Below are 23,182 nucleotides of genomic sequence, written 5' to 3'. Positions count from 1 at the left end.
ACATTCCTAAGCTGCTGCCTGAGAAAGGCTCAAAGTGAGAGCCTTTTCTGATAATATACACATTGGCTCAGCCCGCATCCTTGATACCTCTGACCATTTGGCAAGAGGCAACCACAGGTAACAGTGTAGCCCAGGGCAGGTCCGTCCGTACCAGGCCTCCCTTGTCATCACATCTCAGCAACCGCGCCCTGCCAACAATTACATGTGTTGCAGGGGGAGCAGGAAAGAAGGAAGCTCTTCTTGACAGGGGCAGGTTGTCAGGCATTGGAACCATGGTGGTTCATACCAAGATCATGGATGGTAGAACACAAAGTTGAGTGTTGGGGTCCAAGTGTGTCTACTCAGATGTGAATCCCAAGGTCTTAAGCTGTCCTCTGATTTCCTGGCTGTGGGTCTATGTGGATGCTCCTATGTTCCTGATCTAGGAAACAGAATTTCTAATGGGAATGTCAGCTGGTGGTAAAAACAAAGCAGACCATTAACTTCTATTTTATTTTTTTGGCTTCTGTGCTGGGAATTCTCTTTGTAGAGCTGCATTAAAATAAGTGAGCAGCTGTTTGACGGGTTCAATTCCCCCATCTCCTTGGACAAGGGGTAGGTTCACCAAGCATGGCATACAGTGAGCTATGGTGAGAGCAGGCACATGGGGGTCTCTACAGACAGGGGCCTGACAAAACTAGGATGGGCCCAGGATCCAGAACCAAATATGGAATTTCTCTGGGCTCTCTCTTAGGGCTTTTCCATGAGTGACCCAAAGTTCTGCTCCCCAAAAATCTGGCCTTCATTAGTCCCAGCGGCAACTTGGTTAGGTGTAAAGTCCCTTTTTACATACTTGTAGAAATATCAGAAAAGGCCTTCGTGTTGTTTTTCCTTTACACTAGGCTGTATTTATTCATGTTACTATAGTTTTTGTATGGTTTGTATAGTTTTAATTATTCACCCCGGTATCATCTCTAGTAGACAGCTTCGTGGTACTGCCAGACCTTCTCCAAGACTTAAAAACCACCACTATCACTAATACTCTACAAAAATAGGGAAGAGGTTACATGAAAAAGAGATTACATTGTTCCCTGCATTTGTCTGCAATGTGTCATCTCAGAGAACTCATCCCTGTAGCCCATCAGGGCAGAAGCGGTGCCTTCACATGTCTTTGTAATGTTCTATAATGGAGGTCACTTCCCAAAGTGGTTTAGCCTTCCAATGACTATTATTTCTGATCAAAATGGAATAAAACTAGAAATCAATAACAGAAGAAATCAAAAATAGCAACATACATATGGAAATTAAACAACTCACTTTTGAGCATGCTCATGTGTAAGGGTTGTGAGACTCAGTATTGTGAAGATGTTCATGATGCCTAAAGCAAGCTACAGATTCAATGCAATCTCTTTTAAAATAACATTTTTTTCAGAAATAGAAAAAGCAACCAAAAAATTATATCGAATCTCAAGCGATCATAAAGAGCCCAAAAATGTTTAAAAAACCAACAATGTTGGTGATCTCAACTTTTCTGATTTCAAAGCACATTACAAAACAACAGTAAGGAAAACAGTTTGTTTCTGACATAAAGACAGAAAATTTTTCCAATAAAACAGACAATAGCACAGATGTAAACCTCTCACATATGAACAAATAGTTATTTACACACCCATATTTATTGCAGCATTATTCACAAAGGCCAATAGGTGAAAACAACATAAACTTTCCTCACAGAATAAATAAATAAATACAATTTGTAATATAAAAGTAATGGAATATTATTCAGCTTTTAAAGGCAGAAAATCTTGTAACATCCACAATAAAGATAAATCTTGAGAAAATGATGCTAAGTAAAATTAGTCACAATAAAACAGATAGTCTGATTCTACTTATATGTAATATCTAAAGTATTGAAACTGTTAGAGAAAATAGAATGATTTTTATCAGAGGCCAGGTGGTAAGAAAAATGGGTAGTTGTCATTTCATTTGTATTGAGTTTCAGTTTTGCAAGAGAAGAAAGTTTTACAAATATGTTGCATAACAATGTAAATACACTTAACATGACTGAACTGTATAAGAAAAAAATTGAAGATTCTAAATTTTATGTTATGTATTTTTACCACAATCAAAATTTAAAATGACATCCAAGGGACAAGAGTGATGGCTCATGCCTGTAATCCCAGCACACTGGGAAACTGAGGCATGCAGATCACTTGGGGCCATGAGTTGAATTCCAGCCTGGCCAACATGGGGGAAACCCTAGCTCTACGAAAGGGACAAAAATTAGCCAGGCATGGTGGTGCACACCTTTAATGCCAGCTACTAAGGAGGCAGCAGCAGGAGAACTGCTTTAACCTGGGAGGTGGAGGTTGCAGTGATCCAAGATTGTGCCACTGCACTTTGGATGACAGGGTGAGATTCTGTAAGAAAAAAAAAAAAAAAAGACACCTGAAAGAGATAGAGTTACAAAGTTTTTGAGAAATTACCTTCAAATCACATAAGTCTTTCTTTCACACTAAGATAATATAAAGAATAGATGTTGAAATTAAGACAATTTCCATGACTACTCAATTAGACAGAATCAATTATTGGCCATCAACCAAGAAGAAAATATACAAGTCATAAGCAAAATAGGGGCAATATTTATACAAGCAAACACACACTTAAATCATTATATTAACAAAAGACATAGGGATAGTTCATATTTGACTTTTGCCCCACACTGTCTTAAGTTGTACAGAGTTGAATATTGTCATTCAAATTTATGTTATATAAATTAAAACTAAAAACAATAAACTGATGTAAGGTGCCCTACCCTAAAACATGAAACACAGAAATACAAAATTGCAAAACAAAGTTAAAAGAAACAACCCCCAGAATTCTTATTTGAATAATGTAATTCAAAATCATAATAAATAAGTAGAAACTAAAAACACAATTAACTGATGTGAGACAGCCTACTCTAAAAAATACAGAAGCATAAAATTATAAAACATAATTAAGAGAAACTTTAATCTATAAAATCCTGAATAAACATAGTTTCCTACTGAAAAAGAATCCTAGGTAACTACAATTTTCAACTCTTCATGTGAATCCATGAAATGTATAAATTTTGAATCATTTGGATACAGTTAAGTCAACAATATTTTAGAGAAAACATAATTATCATAAAGAGCTGTGATGAAAAAGTTTTAAGCAATAAGCATTTAAGTAATACTAGAGAAACTTTTAAATTATACTACTGATGCGTTGCTGCTTTTCTTACACAAAATGTAAGGCTGTAATCTAGACTTTAGGAGAAAAGTCTTACATTTCTAACTACAGTAAATATAAATATTGTAAATACAGTATAAAACACTGATATATAAAATAAAAATTGGGAATAAGTTGTACTATTATTCAAATAAAAGTTGAAGAAACTGAAAGAAATTGCTAATAGTAACATTGTGACTGCAGTCAATTAAACATACAAGCCAAATATTTTAATAAATTATTAATTATATAATTTATACATAACATATACATTTCAGCATGCTATTTTAGAACTTCTGAAACTGAAATCACAGAGAAATGTGACATATGACAATTCAGAAAGTGAAAACACAGTCATAGTAATCTTCATATTAAAGAAAATGGAATCATAAAATAATAAGTGAGAAATAAGGTAATAATTGGGAATTCAATATATGTTGAACAATGTTTTAATTTCCCTTATGGGAAAAGTTTTTGTAAGAAATCTGTACAATAAGTACATACAATAAACCACCCTACAGTAGAGGCTGTTGGTATATAGAATTTACATTTCTATGATTAGGTCCTACTAAGTAAAAGAAAATTTTAAAATAAAATAATTAGATTTTCCTATTTAATAAGATACTTTTTTGTCTAGAAAGTTTTTCAGGCTAATTTTTTGTAGAATTATGTTTTAGCCTTCACAAGACTTGACATTATAAAGCAGAAAACAGCTGTCATCTGTCTCTGGTGTTTCTGGAATTTCTAAACCAAATCCCAATCTTCCACAACTACCCTCACACACTTCTGACTTGAGACACAACAGATTTATAAAAAATGGCATAACAGTGGTCTCCAGAAGTGTGCACAGATTTTCCCACATCCCCAAAAGCAATGACAAACTAGTCAGATGATTTAGGTTCCCACAAGATTCTGGGAGAATTTTGGCTCTCAGTGAGAATGCACTGGAAGATTCTGGGAGGGAGAGAAAAGGCCTTAGAGGATTGCAGAGTAGAATAAGCATAAGACAGGAAACAGTCTTCTGTAACAGCAAGAAAAATAAAAGTAGGCTTTTCCAAAACAATTTCCACGGAAGCAGAGACGACCAAACCATATTCAAACTCTGGCCTTGTCTGTGACCTTTGGACCTCTCCCATGTATTACCTGCTCATTTATTTTCACCTTGCTTTGTACATGGCTGTTGTCTCATCTCTTTTTACACTTCAGAAATTTTTTTCATCGTTGCGGAAAGGTGATCAAGTCTGGCTTACAGACTGTCCACTACAGTTTCTTTTCTTATCCAGAACAGTAACTGGGCTCACCAGAAAATGCCCAACTCCCAGTATCTCCCTCAGGAGAGAATGAAAACAGTAGAATATGTGTTGAAATGTTTGGTTTCTGAGAGATTGTCTGATGAATCGATTCTGTCTCTCCTGATGTGGAGTGCTCAAGGACATGATGGAGTCACATAGATGACAGTTTGTGTCTGCTGAGAAGAAAGATGAATTCTTGTTACAGCACTAGAGAAACTGCAGTACCACAGACAGTCAACTGGGGAAGAAAATAGATAATAGAATCTAAAAAAATTGAGAAAAAATTATCTTTAACTTAGAAACACACACAAGTGCAGAGAAAACGTATCTGAGAATGTGTTTGTGAAGCATCTATAATCTATAGCCTGGCTTATTGCTGTCAGTATCCTCCTTTACTAAGCCAGTCTCTAAATGCTAGATTTGATGGCTGCTCAATTGATCCCCAGATCTCATTAAAAAAAAAATCACAAGGCACACAGAGATGGCAGGAAATATTCCCCATTGGAAGAAAAACATAAATATCCAGAAATTGAAACATAAGAAATGAAGATTTTTTGCATATTGATAGGGAACTTAAAATAATCATCTTAAGCATTCTCAATGAACAAAAATATAATAAAAATGGACAACTGAGTGAAATAATGAATGAGCAAAATAAGATATCAGCAAAGAAATAAAAGCTGTTTTTAAAAACCCAACAGAAATCATGGAGTTGAAGAATACAATAACAGAGTTTTATAAATTCACTACAGAGACACAAAACAGCAAACAATGGAGCAGAAAAAAAGAAAAGTGAACATATATTATTCACAAATATTGAGTCCTGGAAACTAATAATTTAAAGAATGGGAAAAATACGGGTGAAATATAAGACTTACTGGACCAAACAGGTTGACCAATACATTCAGAGAAAGAGTCTTTTAAAAAGAATATAGGGAGAAAATGGCATAAACATTATTTGGGAGAAAAAGGGGGGATGCTGAGAACTTTCCACATTTCAAAGTGATGAAACAAAAAATACTAGCAACCAAGAATAATTGATCTGGGAAATATTGTGCTTCAAAAACTAGAAAAAAATACTTTCAAAGATCAAAATAAAAAAGCTAAGGTTGTTAACTACTAGAATAACCTTAGGAAAAAAATGCTAAAGACAGTTAATCATGTTGAAAAATTAAATGATGCTGGATAGCATCATCAAACCACATGAAAATATAAAGCTCTGTTAAATATAAGTATATACACAGGTATACAATTTTCTACTATAATGGTACATAAAATTCTTAAATCTCTGAGAAAATACACACAATATATAAAGATACAATTTATAATGTTAAGAAAGTGAGGAAAGTAAAAATGAATGTACTTTGTATGTTGTTAAGGGGAAGTTGAAGGCAAAAGCCATTTGCCCTGGGGGCCTTAGCACTGGTCAAGGGAGGAGGCAAGGCTGCCATTTTCTCTCCCTCATTTCTTCCATCTCCCCTTACTCTGCATAGGGACTTTTCTTGGTCTGCAGGAATAGTCAATGGACCAGGCTCTATTCTGCACACACGCGTGCACACACACACACACACACAGGTGCAGGTGGGCATGGCCTGTATAGACGGAACCTGGGATTTGATTTTTAAATTTTCAAAAAGTGGGAAACGAAGAATTTTTGGCATGATTCTCAGGACTTTGGGCTGGGGAAAGGGTAAGTCCTTGCTTTCTGCCATGTGGCCTGTCATCAGTTGTTGGGGCTTTCTCCCTGAAGGTGTCCCCCAAGGAAATGGTGCAGGAGATTTACCTGGTGCTCATGGTCCATGAAGACATGTCACTGCACCTGCTTCTCACTGCACCTGGACAGCAACATGCTGGACCACTTCTTAGAGATGTGTAACATTGAGGAGCTGCAGGATGGCTCAGGGCTGTGCGTGAGGGAAGGCTGGTTTGGAAGTTGGGTGGACTGCCTTGGGGAGGACCCCCAGAAGCAGGGCCAGGTAGCACTTCTCCACTCCTCTGAGGGCTCTGCTTCACAGATGAACACATGAAGGTGGGATTGGAGCGCAGCTCTGCTTCTCAGGCTGTCACACCAGAGCCTTCTAACTTCTTATCTCATGAGTTAAAGAACAGAGTTCTGATTCTAAAAAAAATCAGGCAGTACCAAGCCTGGCTTGATATCAGCCCAATCAAATTCTATACAGAAAAATAATGTATTTAAATAAAAGAAAGAAAAGCTTCACAGCCTTTGAGTAGGGAAGTCTGCCCAGTGCAGCTCGCCGACTGCTGAGGTGAGGTTGGCGTGGTTGTAAAGCCAAAGCTCTCATGCACTCAAGTTACCTGCGGGGAAGCTGCTCATGTTCCCAGGACCTACCTGCTTGTTAAGAGCAACTGTAAAAAAGATCTGTAGCTCGATGGTCCCGTAGTTGATAACAGAACCTTTCCTCTTTCCCGAAAGAACCACCGTTAAAATATCGTGTAATACGGTTGGAAGACAGTGCTGAAGTTGGTGGCCCTGAAAAGTTCTTAGGACACCCCTACATGAGGGCTGCCTCTGGAAGCAGGGCAAGGTGATGGAGGCCCCAAAGCTCTGAAGGCTATGCCTACCCAAGACACTAGTGCACAAAGAGGAAGTGGCCTTGTGGCTCCCCAAGACCTGCCTGGGCTTCAGAGGCATTTGGCAGAAGGCTTTTTGAACAAGGATACTTGCCCACTAGCAGGAAGGAGAGAGAGAGAGACAGAGAGAGAGCGTGCGTGCGTGTCTGTGTGTGTGTTAAAACCAGAACCCCACCTTATGTGTTTATTGTGGAATTTGAAAATGAAAGCCTAAAGTTGAAAATTAAAATCACACATGATAGCACCTTGCTAACTATTTACTGTCCTAGATGGGTCATTCCAGGGTTTAGGACCCTGGTAACACCCTTTTCCCCTCCTTCCGGAAACAGCTACATACACTGCTCAAAGCCTGCATCTACATGTACCATGTCCAAGACCAGCTCAAGAGCCTGGACCCATCTGCCACCTTCAGCATGGTTGATTGCAGCTGCTTGTTCTTCCTGAGCATCTTCTCCAATGGTGACCTGAGAGTTGCGGGAGGCATTGGGGCTAGGATTGAACAGAGGAAAAAGGAGCATGGAAGCCAGGTGCTGAGGACCAACCATCTCACCTGGAGGGTTCTGGCCCTGGGACATCCAGACCAGCATCACATTTAGGTGCAGACAGCTGGCCCTGGGTGGTCCTGTGCTGATCACCGGCCTCGGCCCCTCAAACAGTGGGAAATGGAAGAATGGCTTGGAAATGGGTCCTGTCGACTGTGTGTCACCTGAGCATATTCTCCTGGGGTTCCAAGAGGGGCCATCTTGTCTCCAGAACCAGAACTGGAAGGTGAAACTGCCAGGGGGAACAAGGAAGAGGGTCCTCAGTTGGGTGGAGGGTCTCACAGCAAGAGGCCTGGCTTAATCAAGCTTGGCCATTCCTGAAGCACGTTCAGTGACTAACAGTGCCTACCATGAGCAGCTGGAACCCACTCTCTGGGAGCTGCAAGATGCATGTGGACCTCACGTACCTGTTTGTAATTACAGCCAAGGACCAGCAGGCAGCATTACTACATCCACATGGGGCTTTTCCTGGAACCAGTAAGTCTCTGCCAGCCCCTCACAGGCTCCTGGGATGCCACTTGTTCTGGGTCTGTGGACAGATAACCAGGACACTTGCTCAGTGTTCAACCACTCCTTGTGGCCCACAGCCTATCGCTCAACTGCAGCCCCACCAGCCCCTGCTTCCTAAGCCATTCCTCATGCCAGAAGAAAAGGCAATGCCTTTGTCCCACAGCCCCTGCCTTGTGTCATGTCATGTGGGGGTATGGAATGAACCGATCAGCCTAAACTCCAGTGCTTCTGCCTGAAGAATCTGTCCCCGCTGTCCGAGTCCCCCTCTAGGGAGCTGTCAGTGGGGGAGAGAGCAGCCCTGGAAGAGAGGCCCGCCTGCTTCTGTTTGACTTCAGGGCAGCCTCTCAGGGCAAGAACCCAGAGCAGGTGGAGGCCTCACAGAAGCCTGTGGCAGGGCTCTGGGCTTGGTGGTTGAGCATCTCCCTCTCTGCTGCCTGTCATGGGGCCCAGAACCAACCATTCAAGAGGGTCACCACCACATTGCAGGTGCGCAGCTGGACGGTTCCCAAGGCAGAGCCTGCCATGTACAGAGGATGTCAACCTTGAGGCTAGACTATGAGGAGAACATTTTTGAAGAGGTGAATGCAGCCTGGACCTGCCTTCACTGGGAACTCCCTTCCTTCTGGGTACTAGACAGAATTCTGTGCACTTTCCTGGAGGCTCCATGCTGGTCTGTTCATTTGGAAGTTTGAGGCTGTCCATGAGGAAGTAACAAAAGAGATGTCTCAAAGCAGGTTGTGGAGCACAGGACTAGCCCTTGCCTCCCTCCCTAGTCCCTATGCAGACCTGGGGCTGGAACAAGGACCAGTGGATAATGAGGGAACTGCTCTTCGAGAACCAGCCTGAGTAGCTTCTTCAAGAAAGAGCCACAATCAAGGTGCCTATAGCCCCTGGTTCATAACTGGCAGCCTCAGGCCCTCCTGCCATTTGTGAGTAGGTTTTCTTGTTGACAGGATGAAAGCAAAGAAAGCTGGAATGAGCCCAGCCCTCTCAGGCACCTTGAAGGCTGTTGGGATTTCTTGCAAGGCCTTCTAGCCTTCTGCTTCTTGGCAGACCATCCAAGCACCTTTTTCCCAGCCTCTGAGACTTTGATGCTCTGGAATGAGAGGGCTCTACTTTTCACTAGGCTATGGGGCCAGGCCCATCCAGCTCCCCGCTTCCATTAGCAACCATGGGGCTCTTACCTGGGCACACACTGCCCTAAGATGGCCCTTCTAAGGCAGAAGATCATTTGTCTTGCAGTTTCAGCTTACTAGGGCTTAAAAGTTATCAGTGCTGTTATTAAGATAGAGAAGTGAGGGGTGGATGCGGTGGCTCACGCCTGTAATCCCAACACTTTGGGAGGCCGAGTGGGCAGATAACGAGGTCAGGAGATTGAGACCATCCTGGCTAACACAGTGAAACCCCGTCTCTATTAAAAATACAAAAAAATTAGCCGGGCGTAGTGGCAGGCGCCTGTAATCCCAGCTGCTCAGGAGGCTGAGGCAGGAGAATGGTGTGAACCAAGGAGGGGAGCTTGCAGTGAGCAGAGAGCGCACCACTGCACTCTAGCGTGGGCGACAGGGCAAGACTCCATCTCAAAAAAAAAAAAAAAAGATAGAGAAATGAGAGAGGAAAAGTTGCTTTAAAAAATTTCTCATAATCTTACCACGGAGATCATCAAACAGGTGACAGCACATGCGGAGCTTCTGGGGAGGCTGAGGAAGAGTGTCCAGCCTGTTCTGGCAGCTGGTCCTTGCAAGAGGTGCCTCGTGACCCAGCCCCTTAGAGAAGGAAGCAGACATCTCAGCAAGGAGCTGGAAGGTGCAGATCACGGCAGCCCAGCACCACTGATGGTGGAGTGGGGCTACCTGCCATCAAGCTGTGTCTCCACAGCTGACCCTTGGAGCCAGGAGGTGATTTACAACATGTGCAAGGCAGTCAGTTCCATCAGCTATATGGCCTTCAACACTCACTTCAACTCGGACATCCCACCAGAAAGCAGTGGCGACTGGCCAGTGCAGAAACCCTGCAAAGTGGAAAAGAGCGTCATGGGGTGGGGGATGTGGGGCCTGCCTGCTTATCTGAGCACTGCTCTCTGGGGCTGTGCTCCGCAGGCTTCCTGAAGGAGGGCCGTGAGCTCATCAGGGAGGCCCTGAGCCTGTGGAACATGCCTGAGGCCATGTCCACGGGGATTTGTGTCTACTTGCACCTCCTTGCCCTTCTTACTGATTGCGCCGAGGTGGGCCTCGAGCATCCCCTGGGCTGTGTCAGCAAAGGGCTCTGGGCCTCGCCTGGCATTGAGAGATGGCAAATAAGGGAACTGGGGTTGCATTATCACACTCTAATGTAGCATAAAATGACAGAGTCCAGATTGACAGGACTGGAACCCAATCAAGGGAGATATGAGGCTGCTCACTTTCCCTCAGGGACCCATGTGGAGGAACTGAGGGAGGTTAAGGAGATCCTAGGGACTCACTTGATCTGTCTGGGCTTCCCCTAGCTCCACCCTTTGATGACCATTTTCTGGGAAGAGCTCAGGAACCTCCTGTGCTCTAGTGAGGCGGGGCCTCCCCTCACAGGGTATTGGTGAGGAGGCATCTGAGACTGAGTGAGAAGCGAACACAGTGCCTGAGAATACTCATGGGAGCTGTCATCCTCTGACCATCATGTGGCCTTGCAGTGTTCAGACTGCCTGGCCTGCCTGGGGTTTGGTGAGGCTGTTTTGGGGCCAGCTGCTTTAGAATCTCACTTTCTCTGCAATCAAACAGTGACTGTTTTCATGTCTGTTTATGGGTTTAAAAAATCCTAATATTTCATTTATAGTAGTTCAGCTTGTATGTTTTTATTTGTATAAATTTTATTAGAAGAAAGAGGGCTTAAGACAATAGCATTTTAAGAAGGTCTTAATGGGGCATAGACTTTTATATCACAACAGCTAATGTTGACCTCTCTTTGCTACCTTTGTGTAAAGTATACATAGAAAGTGCAGCCAGAGCTGCTTGGGCTTGCTTGCTGGCCTGCAGTCAGGTGGACTATGGATGGGAGGCGGTGCCCACCCTGGATCTACATCCCCCCACCCCCTCTCCTTATTCCCTGAGTAACAAACAAGTCCATGCTAATGAGCGGGTGAGTGATGGGCATCGGGAACCCCAATAGTATCCGGGAAGATTTGAATGCCATCTGGGCTGGGGCTGTTGGGGGTAGCGGCTGCGGCTGCTTTGGCTTGTCATGGTGCCACCCACAGATGTGCCTGCCCTGTGCTGCTTCTCCAGCAGCCAGCTGTCCATGGCCCTGAGCCTGTCACACCATGCTTGCTACCTCATGCTGCTTGTGTTTGAAAAACCCATCCCGAGATGGCAATGCTGGATGTGAGTGCTGAAAAGGGGGCAGCACCTTTGTCCTGGGGGATTAGGAGCTGAGCAGATTCCTCCTGACTCCTTCACAGAACAAGTGGGGCTGGTGCTGCAATTAATGATGTCCTCCCAGAAGATGTGTTTGCACTGGCTGAGCAAATATGCGATGCAGAGGCCTAAATGAAGACATGTGAATGGGGTGTGTGGACATCAGTTAGCAGCTGGGAAACAGGTGCCTCTCAGGCCTCTCATCCTCCAGCAAGTGTGGAATGTGCCTGTGCCCATGAGTGTAGACATCTGGAGGGAATACATTTGGCTGTTGGTTTTGCTGCCACTATCCCCAGGCCCAAACTAGCTTAAAGTCCAGGTTTTAAGTGAAAAAGATAGGAGGCTTTTCTGTGTCCTGGTATAGGAAGCCAGGGATCTGTGTAGGGCTGGGTTTGGGTGCACATTAGCTTTGTGACAGGAGGAGGGCTGCAGTGGTTTTATTAATCATGATAGCCTGGTCTGGTTGTAGCTCCAGGTGAGGAGGAGGGATTCAGCAGTGGTGGTCCCGGAGACATACATGTGCCCAGTCCTGGCCTGCCTGCCCTTAGGCACGGCAAAATGTGCCACTACAGGCCCCAACTTTCTTCCTTATTCTCTGTACCCCAGATAGGAATGCTTGGAGGCTACAATGGGAATGTATTTTTCTCCCATACAGGAGGAGGAGGTTGCTGCCCTGTGAGCCGGAGGGAGCTGTGTCTGACTGGGGCTTCTGTCTGGGCTTTTGCAAAGAGCTACTTATGAATATGGTCTGTCCAGATACCATGTTTCAAAGGAAGTGAGCATGAGCTAGCAAGTGTAGCAACCCCACAGCTGATAAACAACCTTTTCTTGTTTGTAAACCATCACATTTTCATTTCACATTGGAATAAAGTGAAACCCGCTACCCCAGCCTGGCTACATCTGATTGGTGGACCTGAAAGTGATGGGAAGTGTGGAACCAAGTTGGAAAACACTCTGCAGGATATTATCCAGGAGAACTTCCCCAACCTAGCAAGGCAGGCCAACATCCAAATTCAGGAAATACAGAGAATGCCACAAAGATACTCCTCGAGAACAGCAACTCCAACACATAATTGTCAGATTCACCAAAGTTGAAAAGAAGGAAAAAATGTCAACGGCAGCCAGAGAGAAAGATCAGGTTACCCACAAAGGGAAGCCCATCAGACTAAGAGCGGATCTCTTGGCAGAAACTCTACAAGCCAGAAGAGAGTGGGGGCCAATATTCAACATGCTTAAAGAAAAGAATTTTCAACCCAGAATTTCATATCCAGCCAAACTAAGCTTCATGAGTGAAGGAGAAATAAAATCCTTTACAGACAAGCAAATGCTGAGAGATTTGTCACCACCAGAAAAGATTTTATTTTTTTAAAAAAGGGTACATACTCGTATCTCAGCAGGTGTAGTGTGCAAACTGGCGTGTGCTAGGCTATTTTTTCGGTGTGGATGGGCAATACTTGAAGATTGAAAGCCAAGTCTCACTGAGTTGCTGGAGCCATACTCACCTTTCTACACATCCCCCACCATGGGCTTTCACTTTTCTCCCATGCTTGAATGTTTTTCACATACTTATTTTTTACACACACATATCTCAATCTCTCAGTGCAGTGGCTGAATCACGGGTCACTGCAGCCTCAAACACTTAGGCTCGAGTGAGGCTTTCACCTCAGCCTCTAAAGTAGCTAGGACTACAGGAATGCAACCCTACACCCAGCCAATTTTTAAAATGTTTTCTAGAGACTGAGCCTACTTATGTTGCCCAGACTTGTCTTGAAGTCCTGGGATCAAGTGATCATCCCACCTTGGCCTCTGAAAGTGTTTAGATTACAGGTGTGAGCTACCAAACTCAGCCAAAAATATTTTTTAAAGAACCATTACAACCAAATTATGAGTTATGATTATACCACTGCCCTGCAGCCTGGGCACCAGAGCAAGACCTTGTATCCAAAACCTAATCAAGACATAACAAGAACAAAAAAACCTATAACCAAATTAAACTTCAAAGATTGTGTCATCTGTGTCCCACCCTGCCCTCCAAGCTATCGCCGTTAAATGTAATGGTTATTGAGAAAACGGTTAGATATTATTAAGAAATTTCTATGTATCCTCCAGCTGAGAATAGGTATTCTGATGTGGACCAAATATTTTCTCACCGCTACCTTCAGCATCTAAACTAGCAAATCAGGACACCTGCAGAGGACAGTTGGCCGTTTTCAAATAGAAAGAGAAATACCCCAGTTCATGAGAGTAATCCAGTGATTTTCAAAAAGACAAGTCAGACTGAGATCCAGCGCAGTTAAGGCACAACTACCCTGGAGTAACCACTTCACACAGAATGGTTGAGGAGACTTTCTAAGATGAGCAAATTTGGGCAACATAATTCTTGCTTATTTATTCCCAGTTCCCGCTGCCTGCCTGATTCTTAATGGCCACCCCATGATGTGGTCAGCAGTGGGGTGCAGCGTGGTGAGAGAGGGGCTCAGGGATGAAATGAGGGTCTTTCCTGCATTATCAAAATGCTTAAAAAGTTGTTAAAAAGATGTCCAAATGTTCTAATTCCTACCTTAAACAGCTGCTAAGATGCATTATACAACAGATCCAGGTAAGGGAAAGAGCATGTGCATTTCAAGTCTCAGCTCACTTCTTAATTAGCTGTGATACTCTGGGCAGGTGACCCCAACTATTCAAGCCTGTTTGCCTGTCCACCCACAACAGTCCTAAGCAAAAACAACAAAGCTTGAGCCATCATGCTACCAGACTTCAAACTACACTACAAAGCTACAGTAACCAAAGCAGCATGCTACTGGTACCAAAACAGATATATAGACCAATGGAACAGAACAGAGATCTGAGAAATAACATCACACATCTATAACCATCTGATCTTCGCTAAACCTGGCAAAAACAAGCAATGGGGAAAGATTTGCTATTTAAAAAATAACTGCTGAAAATACTGGCTAGCTGTATCCAGAAAATAGAAAATGGACCCCTTCCTTACACTTTATACAAACATTATCTCAAGATGGATTAAAGTCTTAAATGTAAAACACCGAACCATAAAAACCCTAGAAGAAAACCAGGCAATATCATTCAGGACATAGGCATGAGCAAAGACTTCATGACTAAAATACCAAAGGCAATTGCAACAAAAGCCAAAATAGACAAATGAGATCTAATTAAACTAAAGAGCTTCTGCACAGCAAAAGAAGCTATCATCAGAGTGAACAGGAAACCTACAAAATGACAGAAAATTTTTGCAATGTATCCATCTGTCAAAGGTCTAATATCCAGAATCTACAAGGAACTTAAAAAAATTCACAAAAAGAAAACATCAAAAAGTGAGCAAAGAATATGAACACTCTTCTCAAAAAGATATTTGGCTGGGAGTAGCGGATCACGCCTGTAATCCCAGCACTTTTGGACGTGGAGGCAGGTAGTTCAAGACTAGCCTGGCCAACATGGTGAAACCCCATCTCTACTAAAAACACAAAAAATTAGCAGGGTGTGTTGGCGGGTGGGCTGTAATCCCAGCTTCTTGGAAGGCTAAGGCAGCAGAATCACTTGAACCCGGGTGGCAGATGTTGCAGTGAGCCAAGATCTTGCCACTGCACTCCAGCCTGGGTGACAGAGCAAGACTCCATCTTAAAAAATAATAATAAATAAAATAAATTAAGAAGAAGAAGAAGACATTTATGTGGTTAACAAACACACAAAAAGAAAAAAAGAAAAAAGCTCATCATCACTGGTCATTAGAGAAATGCAAATCAAAACCACAGTGAGATACCATCTCACACCAGTTGGAATGGCAGTTATTAAAAAGTCAGGAAACAACAGATGCTGGTGAGGCTGTGGAGAAATAGAAACGTTTTTACAGTGCTGGAAGGAGTTCAAATTAGTTTAACCATTATGGAAGACAGTGTGATGATTCCTCAAGGATCTAGAACCAGAAATACCATTTGACCCAACAAACTCATTATTGGGTATATACCCAAAGGAATATAAATCATTCTATTATAAAGACATATGTACACGTATGTTTATTGCAGCAGTGTTTACAATAGCAAAGACTTGGAACCAACCCTAATGCCCATCAATGATAGACTGGAAAAAGAAAATGTGACACATATACACCATGAAATACTATGCAGCCATAAAAAAGAATGAGTTCATGTCCTTTTCAGGGACGTGAATGAAGCTGGAAAACATTATCCTTAGCAATCTAACACAGGAACAGGAAACCAAACACCGTATGTTCTCACTCATATGTGGGAGTTGAACAATGAGAACACATGGACACCGGGAACAAAACATCACACACTGGGGCCTGTTAGGGAGTTGGGGTATAGGGGAGGGAGAAAATAGGACAAATACCTAATGCATGTGGGGCTTAAAACCTAGATGGCAGGTTGATAGGTGCAGCAAACCACCATGGCACATGTAAAACTATGTAACAAACCTGCACGTTCTGCACATGTATTCCAGAACTGAAAGTAAAACAAAGAAAAATGCACTAACGCTCAGGGGGAGTGGGGGTAGGGGCCGGAGTCAGGCGGGGGTGGGTGTGTCCCGGAGTTTTATCCAGCCAGTGACACTGATGTGGGAAGAGCCCAATCAGGCGCGCAATTGGAGATGACAGGAAAGGAGGGCGTGGCTTCCGGCGTTTGGCGGGGCCTTTGTCTCTCGCTGGCGCTGGCACAGGAGCTTGGGATCCGTCTCCTCTTTCGCCTCCTCCACCTTGGGAGCCCCGGGCTACTCTCTCCCAGCCCCTGTTGCCCTGTGATCTGTAGGTCCTTGGGGACGCATGGTTAAGGTGCCAGGACATCCTGGAAGCTGGGAGATGGTGAGTATGCGGGGTTCGGCATCCTGAGAAAGGAGAGCAGGCTGTGAAACCGGCAGGACCGGCCTCCCCACGGTTAGCTCCGGGTCTCCCGCAGCTTGGCCCTCAGTCCCCTGTGGCCGCAAGATGGCCGCTGAGCCAGCAGCGGGGACCCCCACGTCCCGCCCGGCCCATCCGGTCGTGTCCATGGGCAGTGCCCTGCTCTATGCCCACAGCCCTGAGTATTTCCCAGGTTGTTCAGGGATGCCAGGTGGGTCATCAGGGAGAACGGCGACTGGGTGTGTGCGTGGGAGAAGCTGCAGCCCGTGGGGTCCCCAGTCTCTCTTGTTAAAAATTAACTGGAGTCTATGTTAAAACGTTAACCAGTTTATTTGAACAAACAGTGATTGGTGAAATGGAAAGCACCCAGCCGTGATTTGTGGTCCACCAGAGGGGCATAAAGGAAAGGCTTTTATAAGGTACATGAGAAAGCAACCCAAATTCAAGAATTGATTAGTTATGTAGTCGCTTTATTTGAACTATCCAGACGGAAATTTCCTGGTTACATATTAAGAGGTTAATTGCATATTTATGATTGGTTAAACTTGCATTTTGTTTCAGGCTAAGATAGTTGTTTATAGGAAATGTATTTGAGTTAGGTTTTAGATTTTTTTTTTTAACACCTATGAACACAGAGCACTAGAGCTACTTTAGTCTAATTTTCTGCTCTTTAATTATTTTAACACTCCAGTGGAGGAGTGGTTTTCCCCGGTGTTTTTCAAATGTATGGCAAGTGGGACCTCTAATCGACCACACTGTTTTTCAGCCTAACTCAGGCTTGCAGTAAAATTATAAGTTCCCCACTTTCTTTGCTGCATTCTTAAATGCAACAAATGAGACCAGCTTTCCCTTGCCAATTTACAATGCTGTTAACTATTTGTCCTTTATTGTACATTTCATTAAAGTTTTCTATTATTGGATTTCTTTCTACTTCTCCCTACAGTTCTGTCAAAATTTGCTTTTTATATTTAGAAGCCTCCCTTTTGGGTGCATAAATATATATAGCTATATTCTCCTGACAAATTAACCTCTATTATTATTATATGGTAAACTGATTTCATGCTTGTGACAGACGTTGCTAGAAAGCCTATTTTGTCTAATTTAAGCATAACTACCATTGCACCCCTTTGGTTATTATTTGCATGGAATGTCATTTTCTATTCTTTCACTTTTAGCCTATGCTCTTAATTCAAACGTGAGTCTCCTATAAGCAGCATATTATGAGGTTTAAAAGATTCATTCATCCACTCTCTCTGCTTTAGTCTCTTTTGTGCTGCTATACCAGAATACCACAGACTGGTAATTAATAAAGAATAGAATTTTATTTGACTCATGATTCTGGAGGCTGAGAAGGCAAAAGAACGTGACACTGGTATCTGTTGAAGGTCTTGTTGTTGGATAATAACGTGGCCAAAGATTTGAGAGAGACAGAGTTGTTTGGGGAGATAGAGTTTTTTTTTGTTGTTTTTGTTTTTGTTTTTTGAGACGGAGTCTCCCTCTGTCACCCAGGCTGGAGTGCAGTGGCGCGATCTCGGCTCACTGCAAGCTCCGCCTCCCGGGTTCACGCCATTCTCCTGCCTCAGCCTCTGCGAGTAGCTGGGACTACAGGCGCCCGCCACCACGCCCGGCTGATTTTTTGTATTTTTGGTAGAGACGGGGTTTCACCGTGGTCTCGATCTCCTGACCTCGGGATCCGCCCGCCTCGGCCTCCCAAAGTGCTGGGATTACAAGCGTGAGCCACCGCGCCCGGCCTGAGAGTTTTTTTTTTTTTATAACAGATCCATTCTTGTTATAATTAGCCCATTCCCATTATAAGAACATTAATCCATTCATGAGGGCAGAGTGCTTATAGCTTAATTAATTTTTAAATGTTCCACCTCTTAATTCTATCACATTGGCTATTAAATTTTATCCTAAATTTTGGAGATGATATTCAGTCTATAGCAGTATCTGTTTGTTAAATTAATCTTTTTATATGTAAAGTAGTGATAGGTAAGCAGTTACTATTGTAAATTTGTAGTTTTCTGTCCATTTTAAATTTGCTTTTTTTCTTGTTCTGTCCTTCCTGTGGTATTGTTAATTTTTGTTGAGATAAAGTTATGCTTTCTTGCTCAGACTGAAGTGCAGTGGCATATAACAGCTCACTGTAGCCTCAACCTCCTGGGCTCAAGCAATCCTCCCACCTTAGCCATCCAAGTAGCTTGGACTACAGACACATACCACAACACCCAAGGAGCTTATGATTCTTCCACCTTGGCCTCCCAAAGTGTTGGAATTATAAGCAGGAGCCACCATATCCAATGTGTAAATTTGTTGTTTGTATATGCTTTAATTACTTTCTCTTTTTCTTTTCTACAGTTTTTTTTTTTCCCCAGTGGTTAACATGAGACTTATGTAACATCTTGTATTTTAATAGTCTAGTTTAAGATGATAACAATTTAGAGTATGCTGAATTTCAGCGTGTATTTGCCATTTGTAGTCACATTTATACTTTAGTATTTTTCATATTGTTAGTTAGCATTTCATCATATCAATGTGAAGATTTCTTCTGGACCATGACTGGAGAAGGAAAGAAGTTGTGTTTTGCCTGATTCAGGGACTACAGAGAGAACCAAGTTCTGCAGGCCTGTCACCTAAGTCTCAGGTGAGTATGAATTCTCTTGTGTTTTTGGCAGATTGTTGCAGTGTCAGGACCAAGGTCAAATGGATTATAGCCAAGTCTACAGTAAGATGTGGCTGTATTCTGTTTTGGGACCATGATTGGCAAGCTTGCCAATTGGTCAAGTGCTCACCCTCCGAAGATGTCTTCCTTGGTCTTTGCCTCCAGCTGGGTGTCACAAACTCTGAACTGGATTCCAAGGCTTTCATGAATGCACTTAATGTTTGCTGTGGCAGCTGCATTATGTTGTGGGGGATGTGCATGCGGAACCTCCCATTCTGTCTTCTTGCTTGTGTTACTCTCCTTTATGTTTCACTTTCTGAAATGAATGTCAAGCTGGTGATTTTCAGATTAAAAAATTCTAAACTAAATTGCTCAAATTTACACATTATTTAAGCTGTCAATAAAATTTCTTGTAGGTGCTACATATTTATTAAAATTTTTGGTTGTAATTTTAAGCTCACTGCAGGCAGAAAGGAATCATTAACATTTCTATTCTTTTTTTTAGTCTGTATCTAAATGATGGTATATTTTAATTCCAAATATTTACTTTATACCTCAGTAATGCTCATTGTGTTTTGCAAAATTTATGTTGTTCTTTTATTTGAAAATAGAAGGCTTTTTTAGCTCCTGAAAGCTATATTATAGTCATATAGTTTTAGTATATTATGTGGTAAGAATAGCAGCAACATATTGAAAACATAATAAAATTCTCCTGTCTTTTTAATGATTATTTATTAAATTCTTCCCATTAGAGCCTATTATTGATGATTGAAATGTATTTTCTGTATAATTTTACTGCAATTTATTAAATGCCAATGACTTAAAATGTCTGCTTTTCATGAGTGCACACAGTTGAAAGCTGTAGATATCTAAAGAGTTATTTTTTGGCTGGGCACGGTGGCTCACGCCTGTAATCCCACCACTTTGGGAGGCTGAGGCTGGTGGATCACAAGCTCAGGAGATCAAGACCATCCTGGCTAACACGGTGAAACCCCGTCTCTACTAAATATACAAAAAATGAGCCGCGTGTAGTGGCGGGTGCCTGTATTCCCAGCTACTCGGGAGGCTGAGGCAGGAGAATGGCGTCAACCCAGTGGGCGGAGCTTGCAGTGAGCTGAGATCGCACCACTGCACTCCAGCCTGGGCGACAGGGCGAGACTCCGTCTCAATAAAAAGAAAGGAGTTATTTTTCATTGTATATCTATGTTGTATTCAGGATTTTATGCATTAAAATCTCTTCTTATTTTCAATTCTGTGTTATTGTGTTTCTTTTCTGCGGGGGTATTTTTTCTCAGATCAGGTAATTGTATTTTTGCTTTTAAAGCTTGATATCATGAGTTGAATGATAATTTTTAACTCGGTACACTTTATGACAATGTGATGTTTAATTTATATGTGAATTAGCAGCGTTTGTTGCTTATAGATATATCTATGCCTTTTTCACCTATGTAAGTATGTCATCTTTTTCATCTTTTTTCCTTTTTTTTTTTTCAGTTTCAGATACGCTTTCTTTCTTTTTTTAAGAGAATTTTAAAACAGAGTCAAAAGAACAGAAATCAGTTATTTGTCCTCTTGTAGGGCAGGGAGACAACTTCCTTCCCCACAGATTTGAGGGTATGGCTAAGTGGGGACCCTTGGGGAGATGCAGAAAGGATCCATCCCAGGCACTTGGCTGGAGGTAAGTAAGCATAGTCTTTGGGCCACAAGACCTGATAGCTTGGGTACTGGTCTGGACATAAGTCCTCATCTTCCCAGAAACGTCATCTTTTGTCTGCAACAACTGGCTAGAGAAATATTTCAGAAAGATGTGTGCCTGGAACACCCAAAGGCATACCCTTCCTTTCTCCTTGCCATAGGCCTTGCAGCACTGAGGAAAGACCAGGTTTGCAATGGAGACTTCAATCGTCTTCATCCCTATGGAGCTCGGGGGCTCATAGGGTGACAAGAGAGGAGACAAGCTAGCTTGGGAAGAGTCGTTGTCTTTCAGCTTCTCCCCCACTGAAACACTATATACTTGGGACCCCAGTTCATGGAAAAACACACATGCTCTCTTTCTTTCTCTCACACCCACATCTCAGGAACCCAAGAACTTGATGGCAAGTAGCTCTGGGTGTCCTTGGTCTGGCATTCACCCACTCAGCATCGAAGCTGTCCTAAAGCTCTTTTCAATCAGTTCTCACTCTTTCCAGGCCTATGTGAGTAGGTGTTCCAGTCTTCAATCTTTCAGGCTGATCACAAAGGCACAGTGTGGGAAAGTCCCCTACTGTGATGGCCATTGCTGGGAAGCAGGTTAGGCTAAGGGCCCACTGCTGCCCAAGGCTAGTGTAGACGCCCTCTGCTCCACTCATCTCCTCGAATATTGATGTCAGGTGCAGCAGCTGCTGTCTGGAATGTTATCATACCAGGACTGCACAGGCTCTGCATTCTCTGGGTGGAAGATGTAAGAAGCAGGCGAGTTGTCAAGGATAAGAGTTTTCCTCAGGTCCCTCCTCAGATGGCTGAGGTCCTTGACATAGCAGACCCGGTGGAACAAACATGACTCATGGTATAGGCAGCCCCAGAACATCCCACACCAGTCCAGCACACCCGTCACAGGATCTGCATACTTGTTCAGGCTGGAATGAAGAGAGCAATGAAGAAAACACATTTAAACAGTTCCTCCATTCATCCCAGGAACTCATCCATATAAGGCCTCATGAGCACATGGATCTGGGGAGTGGTCCCCTCAATCTCTATAGGCAGTAGGCAGTCAGCATTGCTGATTGGCTTAAAGGAGATATGCACAAGGGTTTCATCCAGGTCCGTGACCATACAGATCCTTACTTGATTTTTCTCTGTCACCTCTGGGAGCAGGCAGTTTCCTGGGATCTGATAAAACTGATACTGGAGACCCTGGAGCTGATCCGACATAGCAATGGTGTTGACTTCTTCCTTATGTGTGGAGAGCTCAGCAGGGGAACTTGACTCGCCAACATGCTGGGTGCAAGAACAGAAGAAAGGGGCCTTTTAAGATGTGACAAATGTGAGGCCTCTTCAGAAAGGACTTTGGAAACCAGGCCTTGCTTGGTAAGGACCAGGGCATCTTTCCTCCATGCCTGGGTGATGATGGATCCTTGTTCCATCTAACAATCCTGAGGGCTGGGCTGGCTGGGTGGGAAGACTGGCGGGCATGCTGGCTGGACTGGGCTGGAGGGCGTGGGCTGGGGCCTTATTCAGTTCCTGAGAGTCTGACTTCCACAGCTGTTCACATACCCCTTCTCCTTTCCATCACTGGGAGGGAAAGGAGGTGGCCTGTAAGGAGGGTGGATGGTCTTAGCAGCGGCTCCCCAGGGTGCCCCCAGCCATGATTCCCCCAGCGGGAGCCTCAGGATCCTCAATTTGGGTCTAACATAGAGAATCTACCAGATACTCATTTTTTTCAACTTTTATTTTAAGTTCAGGAGTCCATATGTGATAAACACTTTTTTTTCAACTTTTATTTTAAGCTTAGGGGTCCATGTGCAGGATATGCAGGTCTCTTACATAGATAAATGTGTTCCATTGTGCTTTACAGCACAGATCATCTCATCACCCAGGTACTAAGCCCAGAATCCGCAGCTATTCTTCCTGATGATCTTCCCCTCCCCATGCCATGAAACAGATGTCCAGTGTGTGTTGTTCTTCCTGATGTGTCCATGTGTTCTCATTGATCTGCTTCCACTAATAAGTTAGAATAATAATAGGTGGTGTTTTGTTTTCTGTTCCTGCATTAGTTTGCTGGGAGTAATGGCTCCAAACTCCAACCATGTCCCTGCAAGGGACATCATCTCATTACATTTTATGGCTTCACAGTGTTCCATGGTGTATGTGTAGTACCACATTTTCTTTATCCAGTCTATCATTGATGGGCATGTAGATTGATTACATGACATTGCTATTGTAAATAGTGCTGCAATGAACATATGTATACATGTATTTTTAAAATAGAATTATTTATATTCCTTTGGGTGTATATCTAGTAATAGTATTGCTGGGTCAAATGGTATTTCTGCTTCTAGGTCTTGGAGGAATCTCCACACTCTCTTCCACAATGTTTGAAATAATTTACATTCCCACCA

At 43.0% G+C, this 23,182-nt stretch overlaps 1 pseudogene; it reads right to left on the bottom strand.

Moving 5' to 3' along the window:
* Nucleotides 1-21,345: 21,345 nt before the first annotated feature.
* LOC100595619 lies at nucleotides 21,346-22,207 on the bottom strand (annotated as a pseudogene).
* Between the last annotated feature and the right edge of the window lie 975 nt (nucleotides 22,208-23,182).

The sequence above is a fragment of the Nomascus leucogenys genome, unplaced genomic scaffold, assembly GCF_006542625.1.
Source record: "Nomascus leucogenys isolate Asia unplaced genomic scaffold, Asia_NLE_v1 Super-Scaffold_258, whole genome shotgun sequence".
Taxonomy (NCBI): Eukaryota; Metazoa; Chordata; class Mammalia; order Primates; family Hylobatidae; genus Nomascus; species Nomascus leucogenys.
This window is presented reverse-complemented; position numbering and strand designations above follow the sequence as displayed.